This window comes from Saccopteryx leptura, chromosome 1, assembly GCF_036850995.1.
Source record: "Saccopteryx leptura isolate mSacLep1 chromosome 1, mSacLep1_pri_phased_curated, whole genome shotgun sequence".
Taxonomy (NCBI): domain Eukaryota; kingdom Metazoa; phylum Chordata; class Mammalia; order Chiroptera; family Emballonuridae; genus Saccopteryx; species Saccopteryx leptura.
Window position 1 is genome coordinate 61,810,913 of NC_089503.1, and position 27,511 is coordinate 61,838,423.

The 27,511-nt window shown below is 51.4% G+C and overlaps 1 long non-coding RNA gene across 2 annotated transcripts; it reads right to left on the reverse strand.

The window, feature by feature from the left end:
- Positions 1 to 3,416: 3,416 nt before the first annotated feature.
- Positions 3,417 to 27,206, reverse strand: LOC136388887 (uncharacterized). Of its 2 annotated transcripts, XR_010748220.1 has the most exons (4): positions 27,139 to 27,206; positions 18,960 to 19,099; positions 10,439 to 10,526; positions 3,417 to 3,706 (listed from the first exon to the last, which is right to left on the reverse strand). It is a non-coding gene; the product is annotated as an uncharacterized lncRNA (long non-coding RNA). The 2 variants fall into 2 exon arrangements; XR_010748219.1 differs by lacking the exon at positions 27,139 to 27,206 and having other exon boundaries at positions 18,960 to 19,214.
- Between the last annotated feature and the right edge of the window lie 305 nt (positions 27,207 to 27,511).

Below are 27,511 nucleotides of genomic sequence, written 5' to 3' on the forward strand. Positions count from 1 at the left end.
ACTAAGCAAACCCCGATGCAAAGAACAGCTTAGGAGAAACTCAGCAGGAGACCTCAGGAGTGGAGATGGTTCATTAGAAGCCTTTGCACTAACTAGTTCATTAGCTTGTTCATTCATCCATTCACCCTCCTAGTCCACACTTCTTCACGGGCATTGCAGTGAAGAGTGAACTAGATAAGGTTGCTGCCATCAAATGAGAGTCAGGCATGGCAACTGCTAATTACACACAGGGAGCAATTGGAAAAGGGTTCAGGAGGAGGTGGCTTTTCAGGGTGACTTTGAAGGATGTGTAGGAGTTCACCAAATGTTGAAAAAGGGGATAAGGTCATGTAGGTAGAGAAAACAGCAAGAACAAGATGTGGCATCATGAGGAGCTTGGGGAAGAGTAAGCAGTCTGTCACGACCAGAGAGCCAGGCGTGCAGGAGGCATATGAAGTGAGGGCAGCGTGCGTAGGGCTTTGAATGCCAGGTGAAAGTGTTTGGACATTTCTAAGGAGCCCATCCCAAATTGTGTCTGCCTGAGGAACCATAAACCAGCAAGTCCAGATGACCTGGCTCTGTGAGGACCTTCTAGAGCCCCATGGCCCCATCTGTCACAGCAAGAGCCTCATCCCCTAGAGATGTCAGGGGTGGCCCACGGCTGGAAACAATCCCAGAGGAAAAGGAGGGCAGTATTGGGCCGTCAGGGGCTTACAGGGGAACTTCATAAGGACCAGCTGGCACTGACTCATCGTGAAAGTCATGACGTGAAGCCCCATCTGTGGGGTTCCACCTGGGCATGTGCCCGGAAGCCCCATGCAAATGCAGGGCTGGTGCCCCATGAGAGTAGGGCCAGCTCTGAGAGTCTCCTCATTCTCATCTTTCCTCACCCTGATTTGCAGAAGAGAAACCTGTGTGTCCCCTAAGACCATTCCCTCTGGAGCCTTTCAAGGACCATTGCCATTTCTCTGGGCTACTGTGCAACCATCGCCGATCAGGAGACAGGCTGGCGTGGGCTCACTTCACCCTCTGAGCCTCCTTTTCCTCTTCTAGAGAGTGGGCAAATCCCCTATCTCAGTGGCTGGTTGTGGTTGAGATAGTATGTGTGGAAGCTCCAGGCGTGGGGGTCTACTCCACAGCAGGCAGTGGGGAAATGTGGGACAAATGAGCCCGAAGTCTCCCACGCCGGAGGAAACCAGCCCAGCGCCTGGCAGGGTACAACACAGGATCCCTCAGGGTACAACACCTTCCTCCTCAGAGGCCTTGTTCCCAGCAGGTGGGGGAGAGGTGAGGACCCTGGTGGGTGCTGGTCAACTTACATGCAGTGTGTCAGCTCAGGAGCCAGAGTTCCCTGTCCGAGCCCCCGGTTCTGCCCTGGGGAGTCTGAGCAGGGGGCATCTGAGAACAGAGCTGCCTCAGTCCTTCTCAGAGGGTTGGCAGAGGGCTGGGGACTGTCCCCCCCACACTACCATTCTGGAGGGCCCAAGAGTAAAGAGACCCATGGCTGGATGCAGACACACCCCAACATACAACCCACACATGTACAAGGCATGCACTTGGACATACATCACACATGCAGACACACATTGTGTGCACAGACACCAGTATAAGGAGGCCCACCACTGCTCTCAGACTACTGCCCAGACAGACATACTTGAACACATAATGTACACAGCTAAAGCAGCATACATGCCGACATACCAAGGACTACATATACACAGATTCATATACACAGCTCACACAGACATATAAATGCACATACACATAGATGGACAATGTGCACACAGACATTCACAGACATGCACAGGTACACTGTCACTTGAGTGACACAGGTACACAGGGCACTCTGAGCTCTGAATGTACATTGCATGCCCAAAGCCACACGGGTTGGTCACACATATGTATACCCTAAGTCACGGCTACAGCGCACTCCTCAGTTGAGAGTGTGTTTTCACAGCTGTTGCCACTTTTGCCCTAACAGGCAGGCAGGACAGGGGTCTGGTCCTTGTTGTGCAGTGAGGAGCTGAGGTCTTAGAGAGGCCACTGACCAGCTCATGTTAGGACAGCTGGGTGCTAGTTGGAATTCTGGTCCCCTTGTGTCTGCCTACCAAGCTGGGTCTCCACTGACCCAAAGTGTGCTCATAGACCTGCACACCCAGAGGGACCTCACAGTCACTTAGACGAGACCCTTCTTTTACAGAGGAAGAGACTGAGGCCCTGAGAGAAAATCTACAGGCTAAAGTTGGCCGCACGTTAGTCAGTGAAGGACCAGGGTCACACTTCTCTTGCCCTCCCCATGGCTGCCCCCCACACACACACCAACGCACAGCTGCCGGCATGCCCCACAGATGGGCACGGGCAGATCCTGTCTTCTCAACATCCCCATAGGCTCTCTCGGGGCCAGACCCACTTGACATTTCCACCATCCTCTCCATTAATTCTCACAAGGACATGGGAGGTAAGGGTGACTGGCCTCAGTTTGCGTTTGAGGAAACTGAGGTGTAAAAAGGTTGTCTAAAGTCATGCAGGTAGGGACTGGCCATGGCGTTTGCCAAAGCCAAGGCGAGCGCTTTCCTCCGCACAGCTGCTAATGGCTTGACGCACACGTGGCCCGTATCCCTTATGCAGCACTTCTCTCTCACAAATACGCGCACATGCACACAGCCTGTCGTCTGTGAGCACAACCTGCAGGCAGAACATTTCCCCAACAATTCCCAAGGGGCCTTTTGAAGAAGGACCAGTTTGTTTAGGGCTGAACTTACCCCCTAGCCCCCAGCCCTCTCCCCCTGTTGGGGAAATGAATTCCACATGCTTGTGGTCTGCCCAAGGACTTCGGTGAACACTCTTTGATGTCGGAAGTCAGTTTAATGAGTTGGCTGTGCACCCAGGTTTGTTTTTTTCCTGTGAGACAGAAATCTCAGTTTCCTAAGAATCAAAGCATTATCACTCTTCTCCTGCTCCCGAGATTCTAGGAGCCCACGACCTGGACTCCCAGCACAGTGCTTACAGACACCCTACGGATTAGACCAGCAAGCAGGGAAGGAGGCGGCATTCTCAGAGCATTTGCTGTGGGCCGAGACCTGTTAGGAACGAGCCTTGTGTGGGCCCTTTCAACTCCCATTTTAGAGGTGACAAAACATTGTCTCCGAAAAGAGATGGAATGTGAGTTGGTGGGCCTTCTGAGCCCAGAGCCCTCGTCTGCCTGGCTCCAGTCCCTGGTACCTGTCTTCCTTTCATCCATGCCACTGGGGCAGATGACCTCCTCCCTCTGTGCCTGGGCACCTTGTCTGACAACGGGGACAGTGTTCTTGATGTGTGGAACAATTGAGCCCCGTAATAACGAGCTCTCAGAGTCAGAACAAAACACGGCCTGAAAAGAAGGGAATGTTTCCAACTTTATTGTTTTTGTGTTAAGAGGCAAGTTTACTCAGAGGATTCACGCTGGAACTTACCAATTAATATGGCTCTAGAGCAATTATTAACAAGCACCCAGGTGGCTGCTAGAAAACTCAGTGAGAGAATTCTTGGAGGGGAGTGAAGCGGGAGAGGGTCCTAGGGGTGTCCAGGCACAAGAGTTCCTGGGCTGGTGCAGTCCCTGTCCTCCTTTGTCCCTCTCCTCAGGGCCGGCCTAGGCCTTCCCCGAGCTCAAAGGTCCAGCTGAGCAATGGCGGTCTTTAGCAAAAGCCACCCTGACTTCTCAGTTTAGGAGTGACTTCCACAGGGATTCCTAGGAAAGGAAGAAACCAGATAATAAAACCCTACCCAGAACAACAGTGACGAGGAGTAAGAGCCCACACTGCTTCCAAGGAGCCCCTTTCCCTCCTTGGCTTCTCCTGATCCCACCCCAGCCCCACGCAGGCTTACCAGTGCCCTCTCCATTGCGACTTTAGGGAACACAGGCTCAGAATGGTGTAGTGCTGCTGACCCATCTGCACCTGTCGCAGTCCAGAGGTCTCCCAGGGGATGAGGAACTAGCCCCAGCTCTGTCCCTTACAAGGACATGACCTTGGGAGGCCATAGGCAGAGGGGCTCTGTGACTCTCTGGGTATTATGCAAGTCCAAGGTGGGGACACTGGACCCCCACTCTGCACACGCTCGTTTTCTTATTCTCTCCCCACATGAGCCTATCAGGGGGTAGAACAGGGTTCTAGTCTTTGCACAGAGAAGGGAGCAAGGCTCCGAGTGACTCACAGCAACCTGAGAGGGAGCACTTTTGAGCCTGGTTAGCAGGAGCAGAGGGGAGAGAAGGGGCCACTGTATGGAATGTTTCTGTGACACATGACAGGAGACCCTGTGTCTGTGTCATGGCTACACCAAGACATGGAGGGGCTTTAGCCCCGCCCCCAATTCATCAGTCTCCCCAAATGCCTCCAAATGTAAAGATGAATAAGTTATGCAGACATGGCAAATACAGAAAGTGAGTCTAAAAGCATCTTTAGAAAATATGACTTAAAAAAAATTAAGCTATAGCACAAATTCAAGTAAAATTTGGCAACTGCCTTATAAACGCAACTCTAAGACAAGTTCCTATCTAACTGGTGTCCTAGCCCTTCCTGTAGAGCTTCTGTGTGTCTGTTCGTCTGTTGCTGTCTGTGGACTCACATCCCCGCAGGCTGAGGGGCACGTGGGTCTGTTTCTATGTGTGTATGTGCCCGGTGCCCACGATGAGTATAGTGTGTGCACTTGTGTGTATGTGCCCACATGCATGGTTTTCTTTGTGCCCACGTGCTGGGTCTGAGCCTGTGAGCCTAGGCTGGTGTGGATTCTCCCCTGGCTGGCTGGCCATCTGGGAGAATGATCTCTACTCTCCTCCTTCCCTGAGCCGAGAAGATGAAAATGTTTCTGGCACTTTCTAAAGTTTCTGTCCGGGTGTGGAAAAGTCATCAGCGGAGGGAACTCAGGATGACAAATGGCTGCCAGACCTGCCGGTTCCCACTCCCAGGCCAGGGGGGGTCAGGGAGGGCTGGGAGCTGGCTGCCCAGTGCCTGCGTGACCAGGGCGCTGCTGGGGAAGGCGGGAGGTCCAGAGCTCACCTTCCCTGGGCGCCGGGCTGTGCAGGCACACAGTGGCCAGGATATCCGGGCTTGTTCATGCAGGGAAAGTTCCATGAATGTGTCAACAGGAAATATCAGGGAGTAACAAGTGCGACAGAGACACAATGCTGAGAGGTGGGATAGAGGGTGACAGCAGGGCTTTGTTTAGAGTGTGTGATCAAAGCTGTTTCATGAAGGAGATAGCATCAGAGCTGAGACCTGCAGGATAGGAAGGGACCTGCAGGTACAGGAGACAGCAAGAGCAAAAGCCCTGGGGTGGGAAGAAGCTCAGTGTATATTAAGGACTAGCGAGAAGGCCCCCAGCACATGGCTTGGCAGTAGAAGATGGCAGAAGAGATGAGGTCAAGGGGCAGGCACAGGCAGGAGAGATCAGGGCCTCAGAGGTGGCATGAAAGATTTGGGGTTTGAGCCTCAGAAGAGTAGGAAGCCCCAGAGGGTTAAACAAGAAACTTTCCTATTGACCATGTTTATGTTTTCTTTAAAAGATCACCCTGGCTGCCACTGGAGAGGATGGAGGGGTCCTCCCACTTCCTAGAAACGGGCTCTCCCTGGCCTCCTCCTTGGCACTCTGCTGTGCTCCCCCCTCTCCCGCTGTGTGGAGGTGAGGAGTGGATGGGAGACAGCAGGCTGTGAGGTCAGAAGGCAGCTCGCTCTGCGAGGGGCAGGAGAGGAGAGTTGGAGTCGAGGACCAGCGTAGGTGAGGAAAGAGCCCAAAGCGCCACAGCCGCTGTCCTGAGGGTGGGTGAGCTGAGGCTGCTGGGGTACATGGAAAGGTCCAGAGAGGACAGGGACCCGCCCAAGGTCACACAGCCCATGCCCCGGACCAGGCTCCATCCTCACACCATGCTGCCTCCCCAGTAAGCCACCCACACAGACTTCCTGCAGAGTTGAAGAGCCCGGGGCTGTGTGGAGGCATTCTGTGAACATAGCTGGCTCTGTATCCAGGGGGCTGGCATGACCTTATAAAAAGATACATCTATGTGTTCCCTACCCCGGTGGCTTCTCTGTATGCCGCTGTGCACCTGTCCATGCGGGGAAGGGGAAATGGCGAGGAGCCCCTGCCGCGGTGGGAGAGCGGTGTGGGGGGTGATGGAGGCAGAGCTAAGGGATGCTGAGGATCCCAGGACAGCGGACAGCTTTCCGAGTGAGGATGGCAAGGCCAACCACGAGACGAGACGCAAACTCTGGAGCAGGGCTCCGCTGCCAGGTGGACGCAGGGAGTCTGAGATGCCATGAGGCTCCAGAAGGAGTCCATGCGGGGCAGTGTGAGCTGCAGGGTCCCGGAGCTCAGAGGCGTGGTGGGGTATGGTCTGCATTTAGACAGGACAGAGAGCCCAGGGAAGAGCCCCGTGAGTCCCAGCATTGAAGGGTTGGAAGAGGAGTACGAGGAGGACGAGCCGGAGAGGGCGGAGCGCAGCAGAGCGCCAAGGAGGAGGCCGGGGAGAGCCCGTTTCTAGGAAGTGGGAGGGCAAAGGGGAAACGCTGCTGAGCAGTCAGGTGAACTAGAACTGCCCACGGATCTAGTGACATGGGCGGAGGTCACTGGTGACCTTCACAGAGCGTTTGGGCGCGTGGGGGTGGAAGCTCAGACTGCGGGGGCGGGGCAGGGAGTGGGAGGTGAGGAAGTGAAGTCAGCATCAGCAGACAGGCCTTCTGGGAAGTGTGTGGAGGTGAGGAGTGGGTGGGAGACGGCCGGCTGTGAGGTCAGAAGGCAGCTCGCTCTGCGAGGGGCAGGAGAGGAGAGTTGGAATAAGGACCAGGGTGGGTGAGGAAAGGGCCCAAAGCGCCACAGCTGCTCTCCTGAGGGTGGGTGAGCTGAGGCTGCTGGGGTACATGGAAAGGTCCAGAGAGGACAGGGACCCGCCCAAGGTCACATGGCCCATGGCCCGGACCAAACCCCATCCTCACACCATGCTGCCTCCCCAGTAAGCCACCCACACAGACTTCCTGCAGAGTTGAAGAGCCCGGGGCTGTGTGGAGGCATTCTGTGAACATAAGCTGGCTCTGTATCCAGGGGGCTGGCATGACCTTATAAAAAGATACATCTATGTGTTCCCTACCCCGGTGGCTTCTCTGTATGCCACTGTGCACCTATCCATGCCCTGTCCCCCTCCCTGTCTCGCTGGACCCTGAGATTGTTGGCAGAGGGCACTCAAAATTGGAGGGGGTCAGTTCCAGTCTTCTGGCACTGCTCTGCCCCAGGTTCTCCAAGGTCTTGGGACACCCTGACAGCGGGATGGAAAGGAAGTGGCTGCCGCAACCGGCTCTGTGCCAGTCACCCCTGTTCGCATCAATCCATCCCCTGAAGGACACGCAGCCTGGGCTGCTCTAGCACTGGTCCCTTCCAGGAAGCCCAGGGGTATCCCAGACATTTCTTATCTTTAAGAGATAGAAGCGGGCGACCTGGAGCGGGGGCATCATGGAAGAGCTGAGAGGAGCCAGTGGGAAGTTCTGATAAAGGAAAAACTCTGGTCAGGAGGCGTGATGTGGTCATGCTGTGGGGCCCCGGGAGGGCTCGGGCCATCCGCAGGTTCAGCCTCCCCACTGGTGGAATGACCTGCGGGCCCTGGTAGGCCCTGGGCCCTTCTTATTAACAGGAAACTGTCATTCTCAGTAATTGGCAACACCTATGACCGCTGCCCTCCAGACTCCACAGAAATTAGTCTGAATGGCAACAGATGCCCAGTGATATTTATCAATGCATTATTTGTAAGCAGCTCAAAATGAAAAGATTCTACCTGCTCAGCAACAAGAGAGAGGTTGAGCTAATCACGGCGCCCCCCACATGTTGCAATCCTGACACTGTCATTATGAGTGTGTTTATCAAAGTGCCCAAATGCTCTGAACAACACTGAAGACCCTCAGGAAGTGGAGCTCCGAATGGGAGGCCACCGAGGCAGCGTGATCTCATCCACACAAACGCATCAGAAGCGGCCGGCAGGAGCTGCACTGAAGTGTTAACAGCACTCTCTCGGGAGTGGGAAGATGGTGATTATTTCATCCTTCAAGAATTTTGTATTTTCTAAGTTTTCCACACTAAGCAGCTAAGACTTTCACAATCAGAAAGAAACAAATATCAAATTTCGCACAGAAAAGGCCAATCTTCTGGGGAAGTTTCTCTTACCCAAGTTTGATGTCCAGAGATGTGGGGAGGGGTCTGGGGAAGCCTGCCTTCCCCACCAGCCAATAGGTCTTCTCCACACCCTCCCCCTGGAACAGAGAGGAAAGAGGATTGAGCAACCTTCTCAAGCAGAGAGCAGGGCAGAGGCTTGCAATCTCCACAGCTTGGAGCAAAGCAGTCTAAGCCTGGGGGCGGGCTGTCTGCATCCAAATCCTAGCTCTTTCACTTGCTAGCCGTGTGACTTTGGCCCTGACTTCACTTCTCTGTGCCTCAGTTGCCCTAATACCTCATAGAGTTGCTGTGAGGATTAAATGAGTTAGTATTTATTTGTCAAAGGAATAATAAATCATGAATTCTATGACCTTCATATCCGGAATGTTAACGTGCCAGGATTCTATGATCTCCAAGTCTCCCCAACTATTGAAGGGCCTGGTGGCCTCCTCTGGGATGGGGGTACATCTGCCTGGAGGTCAGGAACAAAGCGAGCATGAGGCACACCAGGGCCAGGTTAGCTGGTCTGGAGGTTCCATACCCACTCTGGAAGAGAGATGGATATTGCTCCTTGAAGAAACTGAGGTTTGTTTGCTGCCCTCCCCATTCCTTCTTGTCATTCCTTTCTGTCATCAGAGTGCCCCTGCTGCTCAGGACACCCAGTGCTCACTCCCCCATACAAGACACACCTGCCTTCACTTATTCTAGCTCACTCTCCTATAACCTCAGTCTCCAGGGCAAAGGATTCCATATTGTCAGCCCTCCCAGGCTGTGTGACCATGGGCAAGTCACTGTTCCTCTCTGAGCTGCCCCCTCCTGCTCTAACATTCCCCAGCATAATGCAGTAAGTACTTTGGAGCACCCAATTTCTTTTTTTTCTTTTTCTTTTCTTTTCTTTTTTTTTTTTTAAAGAGACAGAGAGAGAGAGTCAGAGAGAGGGATAGACAGGGACAGACAGACAGGAACAGAGAGATGAGAAGCATCAATCATTAGTTTTTCGTTGCGCATTGCAACACCTTAGTTGTTCATTGATTGCTTTCTCATATGTGCCTTGACCGGGGGCCTTCAGCAGACCGAGTAACCCCTTGCTCAAGCCAGCGACCTTGGGTCCAAGCTGGTGAGCTTTTGCTCAAACCAGATGAGCCCGTGCTCAAGCTGGCAACCTCGGAGTCTCGAACCTGGGTCCTTCCGCATCCCAGTCCGACGCTCTATCCACTGCGCCACCGCCTGGTCAGGCTGGAGCACCCAATTTCTGAGGGCCAGTCTCAGCCCTGGCCCTTTAAATACCGAGGCTGCTCTAGTCTCCCCACCAGGCCTGCCTCTAGCTGAAGAACTGGAGAACAGAGAGAAGGTGGGGTAGGAAGAAAAATCATTCATAGGAATATTGTACCATTTGATGAACATTAACATTAAAAAATAATACAGAGATGACAAAACTGTCTCTGCCTTTGAGGCACTCATAAGCAAATACAATGCAATATCACATCTACAACAGCGGAGGGCTGGTCTTTAGACTGGCGGGTGCACAGAGAAGTCATGATAGTTAGGGCGGGGGAAAGGAAGAAGTGTTCCTGAGTAGGTGCAGGCTTCAGAGACAGGTGATTTGTTTCTTTATTTGTTTTGTTTTAAAGATTTCATTCATTGATTTTATGGGGCGTGGGGGTTGAGCGAGAAGTATCAACTCATAGTTGTTCCACTTTAGTTATTCATTGATTGGTTGTTGAATGCGCCTTGTCCGGGCAAGCCCGAGGTTTCAAACTGGCGACCTCAGCATTTCAGGTTAATACTTTCTCCACTGAGCCACCACAGCCCAGGCTAGAGAGGTGATGTTTATGTTAGGGTTCTGAGGGACAATAGGAGTCCAACAATGCTTTGGAGAAAGCACAGGCTTTGGAGCCACTGGACCTGGGATACAAGATGTGAGAATCTGGACAAGTCACTTTGCCTCTCTAATTTAATTTCCTCAACTATAAAATGGGGACATTAAGCCCCCTTTTATTATTGTGGGGAATAAATATGTTAATGTATTTGTACACCAGCATGCTGCCCAAGTAGATCACCAATAGAAGTAATTTCTCTACCCCAGGCTTTTGGGCTTTTCTCATGAGAAGCCAAATGAGGGAGTGGCTCCAGGAAGAACTGTTGCCATAAAATTTCAGGAGTGGAGGATCAGCTCCATTCCCAACACCAGGCAGTCTCCCTTCAGCCACATCCGTCAGATGACACTCTCTCCTGCTGCCCACAAAAACTTTGGAAACTTTTCTCACTAATACCAGGAAATAAAGTCTCTTACCTTTAGCACAGTCTGGCCTCTAATGTCAATTTTGTAGCCTTCATGCTGAACAGGGTCTGGACAGTGCTGCTGACGTGAATTCTGTATGCTGAGAAGAAAGGTAGTAATTCAAGTCACCACCCGGGGGCAGCATACCTAGTGTTTAGTGAAAACATTAACCGCCTGTGATGGCCCCAGTGCTAGCCCATAATACACAGAATTCTGATCTATGCAATACCCTTTGCCTGGCTCTCTGGTCTCTCTAGTAGGTAGTTGGTCCCTAAAACAAAGGCCTCAAAGGAAAGCACATTACATAGATTGAGTGTTAAGAAAATCTCAAGATGAAGTCAGAACCTCTAGGAACATAATTTCCACCTGTAAGGAAGTCTATGAAAGTTGAGTCAGCGTAGTTAAGTAGGGTGTTTTGTTTTTTTTTAAAACAAATAGAGCCCCAATAGAGCCACCATGTCTGGTTATGCAGGATAGGCACTAAATGACCTTGTGGAATACACAAGCTGTGTGGCCAGAAGTAGAGGTCTTAGCACTTCAACTTTTTTGGCTGCTCTAGCCAAACCATAGAGTGGCTATTGCTGCCAGCAAGAACCCACAATGGCATTTAGAGAATTGGAAGGGGTCTCCTTCTTGCAGAAATGAGGAAACAAGGCCTAGAAGAAGAGCATTTTGCTCAAGGACACAAAGCAAACCTGTTGCAGCAGGGCTAGACCTAGGTTTCCTGCCTCTTGAGTCATTGTTTTCTCTGCTAATTTCTCATGAGATCATCACAAAAACCTCATGGAAAGTTAAAAGAACCTGTGACATACATGATCTCCTTACAGTTGCTTTACTAATAACTAGAGTACGCTGCCACCAGGTGGTGACTTGATTACTAAGCACTGTTTCAAACAGCCAAGCTGCAGGGGTCACTGAGACAGAAAGTCCTTCCCTGAACAGGATAGAAATAGGATACACTCACATAGCCCTGTTGACTCGATCTGAGATGCAGTGTTAACAGTGTCCCCAAAGAGGCAGTACCGAGGCAGTACCAAGGCATGACCCCTGCCACACAAGGCCCTGAAACCCAAATGTGTTTAGTGAGCTCCAGCAGGTCTTGGACCACAGAGTCATCCTTACCCCCACTGTCATCCCTATGACAGTTCCGCCCTTCCTTACCCCCACTGTCATCCCCACCCCACACCCTGGGCTCCAGCTGGGGTGGGAGGGTTAAAAGTATCTGGAGTTTCCAACAACATCCAGAGAGGAGATGACATCTGTACCAGGCTCTGGGCTGGGCGTAGGTGACCACAGATAAATCGAAGCCAGTCTGTGCTCTTGGGGAGCTCCTAGCTCAGTGGAAGGAGATGTGCAAACTATGATCAATACTGTGATGAGGGAAGTATCAGGATTGTGCCAACCCAGAGAAGGAACTCTGATCCAGCCCAGAGGACTTCCTGGAGGAGGTGGTGCATGAGCTGTGTCTTGAAGGATGAGAGAATGAGTCAGCAGGGAACAGCAGGTGCCACGGCACACAAGCAGAGCCCACGTGTTTGTGGGAAAGTGCAAGCAGCTGAGTTTGGGTGGAGGGCCAAGCGGGGAGTGGTGGGAAGTGAGCTTGGAGAGATTAGCAAGGGCCTTGGTGACTATGGGGCAGGGCATCTGGACTTTATCTTGCAGGAGAAACTGTGGAGGGAGAAAGGAATGGAACAGGATATATCAGAGACCCTGAGGTCTCTCCCTCAAACATTTAGTTGTTTGCAAGACCACAGAAGGTCTCTGTCCTGCCTCTCCCAGCAGACTGTCAGTTCCTGAGCATGGACTTAGATGCTCTCGACAGATGTTGAGACTCACACACACACACACACAAAAGATGTGTGAATCTAAACACAGATTCTGTGATGTATAGTACCTTAGAGCCTTAAAATAATAGAAGAAAGAAAGAAATGTAAATTTTATTTTATCACAGAGTTTTAGAACCTCTGAACTCCAGAAACACATCATTGGAGTGGCCTCAGCCCGTACCTCAGGCAGGGTTGGGAGACTGGTCTGGCCCATCGTCCCCGTGACCCCAGCCTGTACCTGAGTGCAGGCCAGCCCTGATGCCAATGGGTATGCCAGGTGCATGCCTCATCTAAAGTTGCCAACAGAGCTGAGGATCCAGGGCCATGCCGGCCATCTCAACCGCGTGCCAGCTCTGCTTACGCCAGGCAGCCCTGATGCAACCATGTAGGCGTCCCAGTGGTCTCCACCTAGAAATCACAGCCTCACACTTCAGCATGAGCACACAGTCTCCCAGACACTCCCCACATCCTACTCAGGGGAGAACCCATGACAACCCCTGTGGTCTGGAGCCCACAGGGCCATCTCTGCCAGGCCGCTCATTCCACACACTCTAGCAATGATTGGATCTGCATATTTCAGGTCACCTTTGTCTGAATTGCAGGTGGCCATGCCCGTTCATCTCCACTGACATCAGGCCATGAGCTCGTTGGTGGCAGACCTGGGTGCCCTGTCTGCACAGTGCCACAGTGGCAGATCAGAACTTCATCTGGAGAAGAGTACGTGTATATTGAATATATATCCTGTTTTCCAAATGCCACTGGCCTTCCAACATGTACTGAAAAGAATGTAGATTTTGGAATCAGAATGGTGTGGGTTCAAATCCCGGCTCTGACGTTTACTGTGGGCAGACTATTTCACCTGTGTGAGCCTGTTTCCTCTCATGTGGAATGCATATTAAAGATAAAGTATTTAAAGAACCAGGCTCGGGGCACAAAGAAAACTAGATAGAAGGTGACAGAGGACAATCTGACTTTGGGTGATGGGTATGCAACATAAGTGAACGACAAGATAACCTGGACTTGTTATCTTTGAATATATGTATCCTGATTTATTGATGTCGCCCCATTAAAAATAAAATTATTAAAAAAAAAAAAAAGAACCAGGCTCATCATAGATGCTCAATAAACAGACTTCTGCCTCCTTCATTGTCATCTTCATCATTTGCATGGCTTAAGGTTTTCAAAAAGATAGAATCACAGAATCTCAAAATTGGGAGGGACATTAAAGGTCACCCCCCCTCCAACCCCAGTGGCTGTCCTGGCCTGCTCATGTCTCCTAATAGGAAGGTACCCTCCTTCTTGAGGTGGTTGCTTCTCCCTTCAGGCAATCCTGACTTTCACAAATTGAGTTGAATTGAAACTAATTCCTCACCTCTAGTTCCAACTCTACTATCTGAATTCAGTCCACAAACCTTTCCTGTTTCAGGAGCTGAGGACATGTGTACTGCGGCCTTCCCCCTCTGCCATACGCCAGACCAACCAAGGTAAAAACAGTGACTGTCCCTCCCAAGTCTTCCCCTCTGCAGGCTAACGAGCTCAGTTCCTGCACTGCCACTCGTGCAGCCAGCAGAAGCTGGCACCATCCACTCACCCTTCGCATCTGGCGGGTAATAATAATAATGGTGATGCTTTCCCTGCCCACAGGGGCCACTGTAATTCAGTACTCAACATTAGCCGGGGGCTGTTCCCTATTGCTTATGTCCCCCAAATCTCTACCCCAACACCAGGAGGTGATCTGCCCCAACCGCACTACATTTGCTCAAATAGTTAAATTTGCTTCCCATGGCCAATGGCTTAAAATTCACACCCGATGGCCTAGCAATCAGGGACTCCCATGACTTGCAGAATTTCCTGACTTACTCCTCACAGTTGCTCCTGATTCCCATGCTTCAGCCTAATGGGAAACTTTCTACTCTCTGCCGAGACTCAGGGCACTTGCTCACGCCCAGAACTTGATCGCCCTGTTCCTCTGCCTGAAATGCTCTCCCCAAATCCCTATTTGTTGAGAACCAAGCTCTCCATTATCCAAGCTCACACCTGATGGAGTCCATTAAAATCTTTCAGGTCACCAGCTGGGGGAAAGATTTTTCCTTCCTTGGGGCTGTGACCTCCCCCCCCCCCCATGTCACCTGCTGCCATCTGCCCAGTATTTTTGGACTGGTAGTGAGTGTGGTGGGGTCGGGGACAGAGCTACCCTCCACTGTGTATATTTCCACAGCGGAGAGACCTCCCGCCCCACACCCCAGGAAGGGAAAATATGAGTGAGCTCCGGCTTTCCCCTGCTCACCCCCTCTTTCCCCGCAGGAGGAAGAATGCCTTATTTGTTGGGCAAGATTGGAAGAAGGCAAGATTAAATGCTTAAATCTTTGTAGAGCAGTTGTTACTTGCCTGATACTATTCCAAATCCTTTACAGATATTATACATTATATCTTCACAAGAAGTCTGTGAAATAGGCATTATTACTATTGCCATTTTGCAGGTGAAAACTGGGCCGGAGAGATTAAGTTGCTCACCAACGTCACATAGCACAGATCTGAACTTTGCTAGTCCAGTTCCAGAGCTCGTATGCTATGCTGCCTTCTGATAAACAAGGCTTGGCCCTTTCCCTCTCCCGGTTCTGGGGAGAGAGGATCTGCCTGCTGTGTGCCTTTCCCTTCTGATCCTGCTCAGCACATGGTTAGCACATGTGTCTGGCCTGAGTCCCGCCTCCCATAGCGGCCTGGGAGGCCTGTCGCTTGATGGGCCCCCCCACCAGCCCACCAGGTGTGCAGCTGTGGTTCAGGGACAGTGCACCTGCTCTGGGGACCCAGCACTGCCTCAGATGGGTGACCCAAGGTCACCCGTGGGGAGGAGGAACAGTAGAAAGCCCCATAGTAGCCACACATCCAGACCACATTCTCCAAACTGCTAAAACTGACTGCTAGCCCTCCGTGTGCCTGCCATCTGAGCCGGAAGGGAGAGCGTGGTGCAATCATTAATCATCCCTAGAGCCCCAGTGACAGAAAGATGACCAGGCATAGGCTCTGCTCTCTAGGAACTCAGACTCATAAGATGAGCTCTGAAAGATTTAGTTAGATCTTAGATCAATGGCTGTGACTCCTTGTACACAGTTGTAGTCCTTTCGCAGATGGAAGAACACAGCCAGGGGAAAGGTGAGAGCAAAGGTTTCTATATTAACAAACACATTTGCGATTTCTAACTCCACCACTAGCTTGCTGCGTGACCTTAGGTGAGTCGCTTACCTCTCTGAGCCTGTGTTCACAACTGTACAGTAGGGATAATGAGCCATTCCTCTGAGGGGTACTGCAAGGGCTAAATGAGATAGCCTGTGACACTGTCTAGACTGGGTCAGCCCTCTGTAGGTGCTTGCCCCCTGTTCCCAGTCTGTGCTGTCAGGGAGAAGCCTCAGTGCCTGCACCTGCAGTTTCATGCTACATCGTGTTGGTGAGTGAATAGACAATAGCACTTTCTTTCACATTACTTAGTCTGCAGAACAACTGTAAGCCACAGACACTTTCATCTCTGTTTACAAATGGGAGCTTGACATTCAGAGTGGTGAAGTGATTTGTCCACGGTCACCCGGCAGATGGCTAGGGCCAGACTCACCCCCTGGGGCAGCCCACATGGGCTCTGTTCTGGAGTTCTGTCCATAAAAGTGCTCACTCAGCACGTGCTGGGAGGGAATCGCAGACCCCCATGGAACCAGGAAATGATTGCCTGGCTGCCTCCCAAGCCAGACCGGATTAAAGAGCTGTAACCAGATCCTGCTGGGGACGGCGGGGAAACCCAGGCGGATGGCCTGAGTGGTGAGAGATGCGCTCGCACACCATGAGAAATGGGGCCTCCTGTTTCCCCACATCTGGAGGGGTGTGCGGGCCTTGTTTTATTTCATTTCACTCTGCCAGAAAGATGCAGACCTCTTGGCCAGAGCTCAGAGTAGATCAGAAGGTGTGATTCAGAGCTGGGAGGGACACATGTGTGAGAAAAGATTAACGGGGGAGGAAGAGACATGCCAGGGGTGACTCAGGGCAGATCAAAGCTGCAGGGCTCAGCAAGATGAGACGAGATGAGGAATCTTTTTTCCTGGGGCCCAGGGAGGCTTTGGAGGCAAGGGGAAATTCAGTCGGAATGAGGGACAATGCCTCAGAACCACAGACTGGGGCGGGCACGTGGGGTCCGGAAGAGGGACCAGGAGGGAAGCTGCATCCTGAGAATGTCCATGGCTCAGGTCTCTGTGGGTCAGTGGTGGGCAGGTGGTGCAGTGGACAGGGGCAGGCAGTGGTGGTGGCAGTGGACATTGCAGATTCCCATTCTGGCTCTGCCATCTACCAGCTGTGTAACCTCAGGCAAGTCATTTCTACTCTGGGCCTCAATGAGCAACTCATTCAGTTAACATATATTTCCTGAAGATCTACCATGTGTTGGACTTTGTCAGGCATTTGGGACAGAGTGGTTTAGGCTAGGACCATAAAGTGTGGCTGTGTTGTCCAGGGATAGTCATGAGAGCATCACACAGGAGTTTGTCGCCATGACCGGAAGAGCAAGCAAGTTAACCTGAGACCAGGATGACCAGGAGGGAACCAGGGGAGGGGGAGGGAGAGCAGTGTCCCAGCAGAAAAGAACAACGTGTGCAAAGGCCTAGTGCCAAGGAGAGCAAAGCATGTGCGGGAACACGGAGGTCTGCGGAGGCGGAGCTGCCAGAGATGCAGCGGGAGAGGTGGGCGGAGCCAGCTCCTGGAGGACCCTGCGGGCCACTGTGAACCTGTGGCTGTATCCTGAGGACATCCATATTGTGGGGATGGTGAGCCCCCCTAAAGGGAGGGTATCGGGACTAGAATGCTCAAGTTCAAATGTCAGCTTCATATTCAACCGGGACTATGTAATTAAACAAGCCATTTAATCACCTCAGTTTCCTCATTTGTAAATTAAGGGTACCAGTACCTACCTCATAGATTATTACAATAGTTAAATGGGATAATACATATAAAGTGTTTAGAATAGTGTCCAGGACACAGTAAGCACTCAATAAGTATTGATGAGTGCTGTTGGGAAAATATACAATACATAATGCTCTCAGCAGCCTGCCTGGCACCTCAAACAGTTAGTTCTCTCCTCTGAAGCCTCCTGTCCAAGCATCCTTTCCACTCTGGCGTCAGCCCCAGGCCTGGCCCTCCCCATGCCTGGGTCCTTGGAGAGCCGCGACAGGGAAGGGGCTAGGGAGTCACAAATGAAAGCCAAAGCCAGTGGAGCTTGAACATGGCTGTTACCTGGGACCTCCCTCCTCACCTCTCCCGCAGTAACTAAAGCTGATCCGAGACCCCCAGCAACTGGGATTCAAAGCCGGAATCAAGAGGTGCACAGATCATGGAGGGTCTCGACAGCTCTACCAAGGCCCCCACTGCCCTCTCCAGTGCCCCCACCTGCCCACTTACTCCCAGATTTGTGCAGCCATCACAACCAATTCAGCATTCCTCACAGTCACAGGCCTACCCTCTCAAGCCTCAAGTTTTAGTACATATCCCCCCCCCTCATTGTTTTGGGGAGCCACCCCTGCCCCAGACTGAACAATGCTAGAAAGACAGCACCTCCTCCAGGAGGCCTTTCCTGCTTTTTATTCTGCACATCTGCCCCTGGCTGGATTGAAGTACTCCTCAGCCTTCTCCGCCTCCCTGATCATCACTCTCACTGTGGGTTGCCTTCATCTTTACCTACAGCACCAAGAGCTCCCCGAGGCAGGCACAGGAGCTGACTCATCTGTCTCCCCGGGCCCAATTAGCCTGCCGGAGGCTGAGAGATCATGGGGACCAGACTGAGTTGTCCCAGCCGAGGCTCTAAGGATGTGAGAGAGCCCAACCAAGATCAGCAGAGCTTCCTGTCTCATCCACATCGGTATGGGCGAGTCCGGCTGAGTCCAGAGAACTTTCCTGCTCCATGTAGCTTGTGAACAATAATAAACACTAATTGTATTAACCACCTGAGAATATTTGCTACATAGCAATAGCAACTTGATGACAACACATGAATAAATGACTGGAAGTAAATGTAGGACAAACATAGCGGTAAAAGAAGGAGAGATGGAATGCCAGCTTCATCACGTGGCTTCCCAAAGCAGCATCAAACAGTGTGTAGAGGTCACTGGGCAAGCCCACCTCAATGGGCCCACTCAGGGCTGAGAGGGTGGTGAAACCCCCAATGTCACTGAAGTATACAGTGACTTGCTCAAAGTACTCTGGCTCCACAGTTGCCCCAGTGTTCAGAGCTTCAGCCACAGACCTGGAGGGGTGGTAAGTTCCAGAGTGACAAGTAGAAGGACCCCCTTTCCACAGTTTGGAGGTAAGGGGGGAAAAATTTAAGGGGAAGTCCTGGGTTGAGCATCAGAGGATCTTAGACAGGTCTGCTGGGATGCTGGCTTCCCTTCAACATTTACCTGTTCCTCTGTGGATGTTACTTTTTCTGAAGTGGGGTAGGGGGCATTATACTCTCTCCTTGTCTCCAAGAGAGTGAGGTAGTGGAAATTCAGTACCCGAGTGCCCAGACAGTGCCTAGCATATGTAAGGGCTCTATGAAAGTATGTTGGAGAAATAGACAAGGAATGAATCGAATGAATTCATGGAACCTAGGTTTACTAAGCACTTATTATGCTCCAGATTCCATGCTCAGAGCCACTGAGGCTTGAGGCACAGTCAAGTCCGAAGGGGCCACTCACAGAGGGAGCATCTGAGAGAGCAACTTTCCAGCTCCAGTTTTCAGTCTGCTCCTGGATCAGGCCCTCCAGGTTCTGAGAATACTTCTTCGACATCCACAGCATAGAGTCAGCAGCACTGGTCTTCCTGCCTTGATGATGTTCTTGAAGATGAAACAAAAAGTCCAATTCATCCACGAAGGTCAGTACAGTCAGCCCACAGCCTGGTGGTCTGGGCTGTGAACCAAACACAGTCCCTGCCTGGAAGAGATGATTGACAGGGACCAGGTATGTCATAGACAGGGACGGCAGCTCTGAAAAGGAAAAGCACAGATTGCTGGGAGGACAAATAGGTTAGTTCTGCATGAGGCAGGCAGAGAGGCTCAGCATAGCATTGCCATTAACAAACACCCTACTGCACTGGTTCTTACAACACTGTGAAAAAGGCATTCTTTGTTCTTCTCAGAGATGGACAGATGGATGGATGAATGAACAGACAGATAGACAGTCGGGTGGATCGATACTGGATGGGTGGGTAAGATATATGTATGGATGAATAAATGGATGGGTAGGTGGATGAATAGACAAGTAGAAAAAATATATGTAGGTTATTAATATAATAATAATCTATTTCTACCTCTCTATTTCTCTGTGTTTCGAAAAAAAATTTAAGTACTAAGAAAAATAAAGCAAAGCCACAAAATAAAATAATAAATATATAAGGACAGTGGGACCAAAGGAAAGTAAAGTTTTTTTAAAAACAAACAAATAATGGGACATAAAAGTGAAACTAAGAGACATTGATAAGAGTGTGGTGGTTACTACGGGGGGGAGGGGGGAATGGGAGAGGGAAAGGGGGAGGGGGAGGGGCACAAAGAAAACAAGATAGAAGGTGACAGAGGACAATCTGACTTTGGGTGATGGGTATGCAACATAATTGAACGACAAGATAACCTGGACTTGTTATCTTTGAATATATGTATCCTGATTTATTGATGTCACCCCATTAAAAAAATAAAATTATTATAAAAAAAAAAACAACAAAAAAACACAAACAAAAGCTAATCTAGCAGTGAAGTCTATGTTAGAATTTGGTCACAAGTTTAGATGTGAACTTCCTAACAACAAAGCAGAGAAGAAAATGTAGATCACATGGTCCATGGAGTCCACGAGACAGTGGAGCAGAATTAAACTGTTGCTCAAGAGAAACACACCCATTGCTGGCACTGAGCAGACTCTCTTAGGTCTTCCTATGAGGACATTCATAGGTGGTTATACACTGTACCTTCAACAACAACCTTACAACCTCTCCTTGACAATGTTCTGCTGTGGCAGGGCAGGGGGTGGAGGGTAGGAAGTGGAGGCACGCAGATGTCACCTCAGACTTGATGGGTTAGCCCTGTGGGAACCATCGGCCAGTTCAGCCAGGCCCACACACTCTACTGCCCCACAGACTCATACAGACTTGCCTCACCCCTCCTGCTGCAATTCCCAAGACAGGCCTGAGCGTCAGTTCGCTCACATCTCCCTCTCACTGCGCAGGGAACCAGCACTGCTTCCAGAGCCACAAATGGCCTCTCTGCTCTGGTGCCAGGAGGCCAGCACAGGGTTGAGGCTCCCAGGGCCAGCTCTGCAGGCAGACGAACCTGGGTTTGGACTCCAGCTTCATCTATTACTCCCTCATTTACCCTGAAAGTCCCCCGCACCTCTCTGCGTCTCAGATTCTCTCCCGTAAAGCCCAGAATATAACAATGCTTCTTCAGAGAATAGGAAGGCACTCAGACGATATCTCTCAGGCCCCACCCTCAGGGATTATGATGCTGACCCATTGTCCCCTTTCTGCACAGGACTTTAGGCTCCATAGATGACATCGGGCTTCCACTGAGCAAAGCAGCCATTGCTTGTGAGCACCCAGCTTTCCCAGGGAGCACTGACCAGGGTGTAGATCTGGTCCAGATCTGGTCCAGCTCCTCTGGAGCTTCCTCACAGCACTCTTCCACCAGCTGAATGCACTTGGGTGGCTCATGGTCAGGAACCACCAGTGGCCAGCACAAGGAAGGGGACAATACCATGTTTTTGAAGATTTCTGTAACAAGCACCATGTGGGTGGTGGGCCTGAGGTCTCCCAGAGGGATATGAAAGAGCCTGGAGTCCTGACCTGTAGGGGTGTGGGGATCAGGCCTTAAAGGTACTCCTTGGATCCTGTTCAGGGCCCAGGGCATGCTAACCAGTGGACTGAGATTTATTGCTTTCCTGGGTTTACTCTGGGTGTGACTAGGGAATGGGTCTCACGTCTCAGAAAAGGCTCTACCTCAGGGTATGACTGGAAAAATGGGATTTAAATCTTTGATCTTGCCCTGGCCGGTTGGCTCAGTGGTAGAACGTCGGCCTGGCGTGCAGAAGTCTGGGTTCGATTCCCGGCCAGGGCACATAGGAGAAGCACCCATCTGCTTCTCCACCCCTCCCCCTCTCCTTCCTCTCTGTCTCTCTCTTCCCCTCCCGCAGCCGAGGCTCCATTGGAGCAAAGATGGCCCCGGGCGCTGGGGATGGCTCCTTGGCCTCTGCCCCAGGCGCTAGAGTGGCTCTGGTCGCGACAGAGCGACGCCCTGGAGGGGCAGAGCATCGCCCCCTGGTGGGCAGAGCGTCGCCCCCTGGTGGGCGCGCCAGGTGGATCTCGGTCGGGTGCATGCAGGAGTCTGTCTATCCCCGTTTCCAGCTTCAGAAAAATACAAAAACAAAAACAACAACAACAAAAATCCTTGATCTGCCACCACCTCTCTGTGAGATAGTGGACAAGGCAGTGACCTCTCTGAACCCCAGTCTCTTCATCTGTGAAATGAGCTTACTAAACCGCCTTTTTGAGAAGGGTGCTGATGGAGGAGATGACGGACGGGAGGTGCCTGGCACCCCATAGACTCTCCCCCACCCCCAGGTGCTGAAACAACTGCTGCTGCCAGGGATGCCCACCTGGTTCTTTTCACCAGCCCTGCCTCCTGGGGACTTTCTGGTGCCAACTCCTCACAAGTGTGAAGTAAAACTGTCTGCTCATCATCATCACCATCATCATCATCATCATTATTATCCCAAGACAACCCTGCCATAGACTTTCCTGTCCCCAGTCCACGTGGTGAAGGCCACCAGATAAGTTGAGTCAGATAGATCGGTGTTCTGGCTCTGGCTTTGCCACTTGGCATCACTCTGTGCCTTGGTTTCTCCCCCTGACAGTGGATGGAAATAACTTCAGGAAGCTATTGGGGAGGCCTGGGGAGCTGAGAGAGTCACAACGACAACAGCAGAAAGAGGGGCTGGGCGTAAGTTCAGGCGTTCAGCAGATCAGAAGGGAACTTCGAGATTATCCATTTACATTCTGTACAATTGACGTCACCTCTTTGAGCCTCAGTTTCCTCACTAATAAAAGAAGTGTAATAATAGCACAGACCTCATAGGGCTGTTATGAGGCGTAGCTGATTGATTTCCTCCAAGAAGGGCTGCGATCAGGCTTCTTTCTGGAGTGCACTCCCCTTTCCATCACCTTGTCTGCCTCCTTGTTGGGAGTAGTCCCTGAATCACTACCATTTTACAGACAGGGGTTAAGTAAGTTGCCCACAGCCACAAGGCCACGAAAAAGCAGACTTGAAAACTGAGCTCGATCTCCTCCCAACCTGTGTGATTTCCTGCAATCCGCCCAGAGGTTCCCAGGCTGTGGGCCTCAGACCCAAGGGCCTCTGAGCAAAGGGTCTGGAAGCTGGATGTGCTCACGAAGGAGTGTGAGCAGATGGAACCAATAATACATCGCGGCCCGCCCACGTACAACACTTTTTCGAAAGTATTCAGATGATGTTGTGATGACTAAAATACCAATCCGTCGAAGTGTTGCTGATTTCAGAGAAGATTTTATCTTTGGGTGTTTTCTCGGTCTGCGGATATTAAAAGTCAGATAGCAGTATGAGAGGCTCCAATCTTTTCTGACACTGGAACGGAGTCCTCCCATGCGAACCGGCTGGGAACCCCTGCCCAAGCCGGGTGGGATCTCCGACCACTCAAGGCGCCAGGCCGCTGGCCACACCCAATGCATCACGTGATTGAGTGATTGACGGACCCTGCTGGAGGCTGAGGGAGAAGGCTGCACATCCAGCTCCGTGGGAAAGATGCTCCACCAGATGACACCGAGAGATTTTAGGGCAAGAGCACAGAGTTTGCATCACGGAACTTTTACCCCAAACCCAGACCCATGGCTTCTCACTGCAAAGTCCCTTCTTTTCTCTGAGCCTCGCGTAACTAGGTCTGAAAAGAGTGCACTTACCTTCTCATAAGTGTCTTACATATACAGGAACTGACCAAGACGTGATTTCTGACAGGGTCTGCCCCCAAGTGGGAGAGTCAGGAGAGAACCTGACATCCTCATTAGCACAACCCAAAACCACTCAATGCAGATGTTTATTGGGTGACCATGCTGAACCAGGCATTTTGAATAAAGTATTTCACTGAATCCTCACAACTACTCTGGGAAGCAGGCATGAGGGCTCCCATTTTGTAGAGGAGGAAACGGAGGCTCAGAGCATGAAAGGGATTTACTCAAAGCCATGAGGTGAATTGGTGTGGAGCTGGGCTTAGGTGAGTGTCCCCCAAGCCTGTGCTCTTAACATTTTCCTCCCTGAGACCAGGGAAAGCACCCCAGAAAGTAGCAGGCCCTGGCCTCACAGCCCACTGAAGGGTGGCCACGGGGGTCTTCCTCTCTCAGCAGGAAGATGGGGGGACAGCTGAGGAGTGTCGAACAAATGGCCTGACAAACACCCCTCTTTCCCACTCCTCCACCTCATAAATCTGGGGCCTGGAATACTCATTAGTTACTGAGCAGCGCTTTGGTGGAGAAAGGAAGCGGGACCCAGCCTTCTTGTGAGGTAAAGAGTACCCACCAGGGGTGGGAGGGTATGGTGGGCTCGTCTCCATCCCTGCCCTGCACTTCGGGCTAAGGTGCTAGGGTATCATGGGGTCAGGTCCCTGGGACTGTATAGAGGCAGCAAGGGGACAACTGGAAAAGCAGCCTGGAGTCCAGGAAGCCCTGACAGAGAGCACACAAGGGGAAGAAACGTTTCTGAAGTTGGCTCTGGCACTGGGGTCAGAAGAGAGAAGATGTCTAAGACCAGGTGACATTGGGGATGGTGTGAGTGATCGTCCTGCACACCCAAAAGTATGGGGACAGAGATGCTCTTGAAGGGACTCTGCTCAGGCAGAGAACCAAGCCCCCAAGACTGAGCAGCTTGGCCACATCAGACATGGGCCAGATGGCTGGCATATTTTAAATTTGATTCCCATTTGAAAGGTGGGAAAGTTGAGGCTCAGAGAGAGTAAAGTGATTTGTGTAAGGTCGCACAGTAAGTAAGTGATACAGCTGGGTAAGAACTGAGGTCTGTATGGGCACAAGTCTGCTCTGGGCAGTGGGGTGGTTACCACATGAGCATCTGCACACTTGGTAGCGACACTGGGGAAGGCAGGAAAGGTTTGGGGCTTTCACCCAGAAACCAGTGACTTTAGCCCTGGAACTGCTCAGCTGACATTTTGGCAGTCACTGAAGGCTGCCTGGCTTAAGTCAAAGAAACCCAACTCTTATGGCCAAACCACGCAAGTGTGTCTGTGTGGCCATTTTCAGGCCCGGATTTCCTGATGGTCACGGAGCTCCCTGACTATGTGGGAGGAGGGTGCTCTACATTCAGCTGAGAGCCCTGAGGAGCTGTGGGGTGGGCCTTGAGTCAGAACCTCCCACAGAATAATGCCAACACTGCAGATACCTCCTTTGAGGGTTCCCTGCCCGGGCCCCCCGGGCCTCCGCAGCAGCTCCAGCGCCATCCACAGCAGCTCTGAAGTCACGGGGTAGGGCCACACCATGTCACCCACTAACCACCCAAGCTGGGCTGGGCTGGGCAGGCATTTTGCACATGTGGTGCCACCTCTTCCTCCAGTGTAGGGGGAGGTAGCTCCTTCTCCATTCAGAGATAAGGGACCCAAGGCTCAGGAAGGACGCCATCAGCTTCGGGCCACCACACACAAAGCTGGAAAACAGATCTCACCCTCTTCCCTGCTTGAGAAGTGCCCTATTTAAACAGGTGCCTCAGAACCACCTGGCATCCCCCTGTCCACCCTTGAGCTGACCTTCCAGGGCTGGCCATGGGCAGGGAGCCTGTTGAGCATCCAGGAGCTTGGCATAACCACGGTCAGTGACTTCAGCACAAAGTGGCCATCTACCACACAGTTTCAGGTCATACAGGGAATGCCAGTAGTGCAGATATTGCCCACTCTGGAGTGGACATAATGGGGTCCATTAGGCCTGTGATGAGTGAAGGGAACCCTGGTCCTCTCAGATTTCCCACAGACCCCAGAAAACCTTCCTTCCACCCTCACCCTTTGCCATACTATTCAGATTTTTCTCAGGCAAAGTGAAGAGAGCCCAGGTCAGAATTCTGAGCATCTTGTCTCCCTCCCCTCCCCATTTCCCCCACAGTTCCAGGCCCAAGGTAGGGGTGGGGGGGCTTTCACATGAATCAAATCCAGCAGCAGAGAGGCCTTGAAGGTCCAGTCCAGCTGCAGAGCCTCATTCAGCAGCAGGTCCTGCAGGCTGCCCTGGGCACAGTACTCCAGCACCAGAGCACTGAGCCCAGGGCCCACGAAGAACCCCAGGCAAGCAACCTTCTCATGCCACAACTCCCACACCTGCCAAGGCAGTGAGCATCTTTAGGAGTCCCTGGGGTTGGACCAGGTGCAATCCACATCTAGGATCTCAGTACATCCAACACAGTGCTGAGCAAGGAGAGGCACCAGAAATGTGGGATGGAAGGATGGATGGATGAGCAGATGAGTGGATGGATGAATAGTGAGTAAATGGAAATAGATGAATAAGTGAGTGAGCTGTAACCAATTCCACAGGACAAGGATCTAAGGCTATTTCCCAACCTAAACGACACCATGAATCTGAAAACCCTCAGACTCAGTGACTGATAAGGAGAGGAAGAAGTGCAGAAGGGATCAGGTTCAAGCAGAAAGCATCCCTGACTACTGCCCAACAGGTCAGAGAACTTGAACCCAACCAGCAATGCTGGCATTTGCTCAAGCAAGATGGAACCCTTGTCCGATGAGGCTCTCCTCACAAAGATAGTTCAAGGGCCAACTAAGAAGGGGAGACCTCAATACTCTCCCCCCTTAGAGGTCCACACACATACTAATGTTTGTGGTGAGGAAAGAATGACCTCAAATCCTTTGCATTCCTGCCATCAAAAGGTTGGGGCCTCTGTCCCCTCCCTTGAGTCTGAGTGGGCTCTGTGGCACTGTGACCAATAGAACGTGGTGGAATTGGTCCTGTGAGCTTTGGATCTGGTTCTTAGAAGACTGGCAGCTTCTATTCCCTGTCTCTTGGAGTCTTCTTTGTTGGAGCCCTGAATGGCCATAAGAAGTCTCTCTACCGAGAATCACATGGAGAGGTTCTGAGACTACTCAGAGAAGACAGGTCCAGCCCAGCAAAGGTGCTGACCATGTGAGTGAAGCCACATGGGCCCCCCTGAATGGGTGGTCAGCAAACTTTCCTGTAAAAGTGCAGGTAGTAAAAATTTAGGCTTTGCAGCCCATACAGTTTCTGTCACAGACACCCATCTCTGCTGTTGTAAGGTGAAAGCAGCCGCAGACAACTCATAAACAAATAAGCATGGTTGTGTTCCAATAAAACTTTATCTATAAAAATAGGCAGTTGACCTGATAGTTTGCTTGCTTCTGAGCATTTATAAGCTGAATACCACTGAGTGACCTTAATTGATGTCAAATGGAACTGAAAAATTGTCTAGGCAAGCCCTGCCCAAATTTCCTACTCACGAAATTGGCCTCACAAACTTTGAAAGCCTTGTCCATGGAGCCAGACTTCTGAGTGATGCTGAGCACTGCATCATAGACCTCTCGAAGGGGCCCACTCTGGCCAAAGGCTAGGTAGGAATGGTTTCAGCAAGGCAAGGCAAAGAGCATGGTGTTGTAAGGCAGGAAGACCAGCCTCCCATCCGCCAGGCCCTAGGCCCATGGTCAGCTCATAAGGGCCATCTGTTTGGAGCCTCCCTGGAGCACAGAGTGCATGCACAACACCAAGACTAGAGGCAGATGTGGCAGGCTCACTTCTACAGGCCTTGTCGCCTTGGAGAGCTTCTCAGACTCTTAGGCCCACCCTTACCTTTCTGTTGCCACTGCCCAGCTTCCTCCCCTCCCCATCAGTTCTGGGAAAGGAGATATATCCCTTCCATCTGCTCCCTCTGTAACGATAACATCCAGGACTGACAAATCTGGGTTTGACCTGGTGGGAAAAAAGATCCTCTTAACAGAAGATAAATTTATACTAATATGTCCCTTCTAACCCTCTCTCCTGTTGTCTCTGACAATCGCTAATATACTGTATGTTGACAGCTTGCTCTGTGTTGTCCTGAAGTACCTTTGCAAACATTTAGTCATTTGCTATTACAACAATACTAAGAAGTATGTTTATCATTATCTCCATTTTCAGATGAGAAATCCAAGGCTCACAGAGGTTAAGAAGTGGCCCTGGGTAC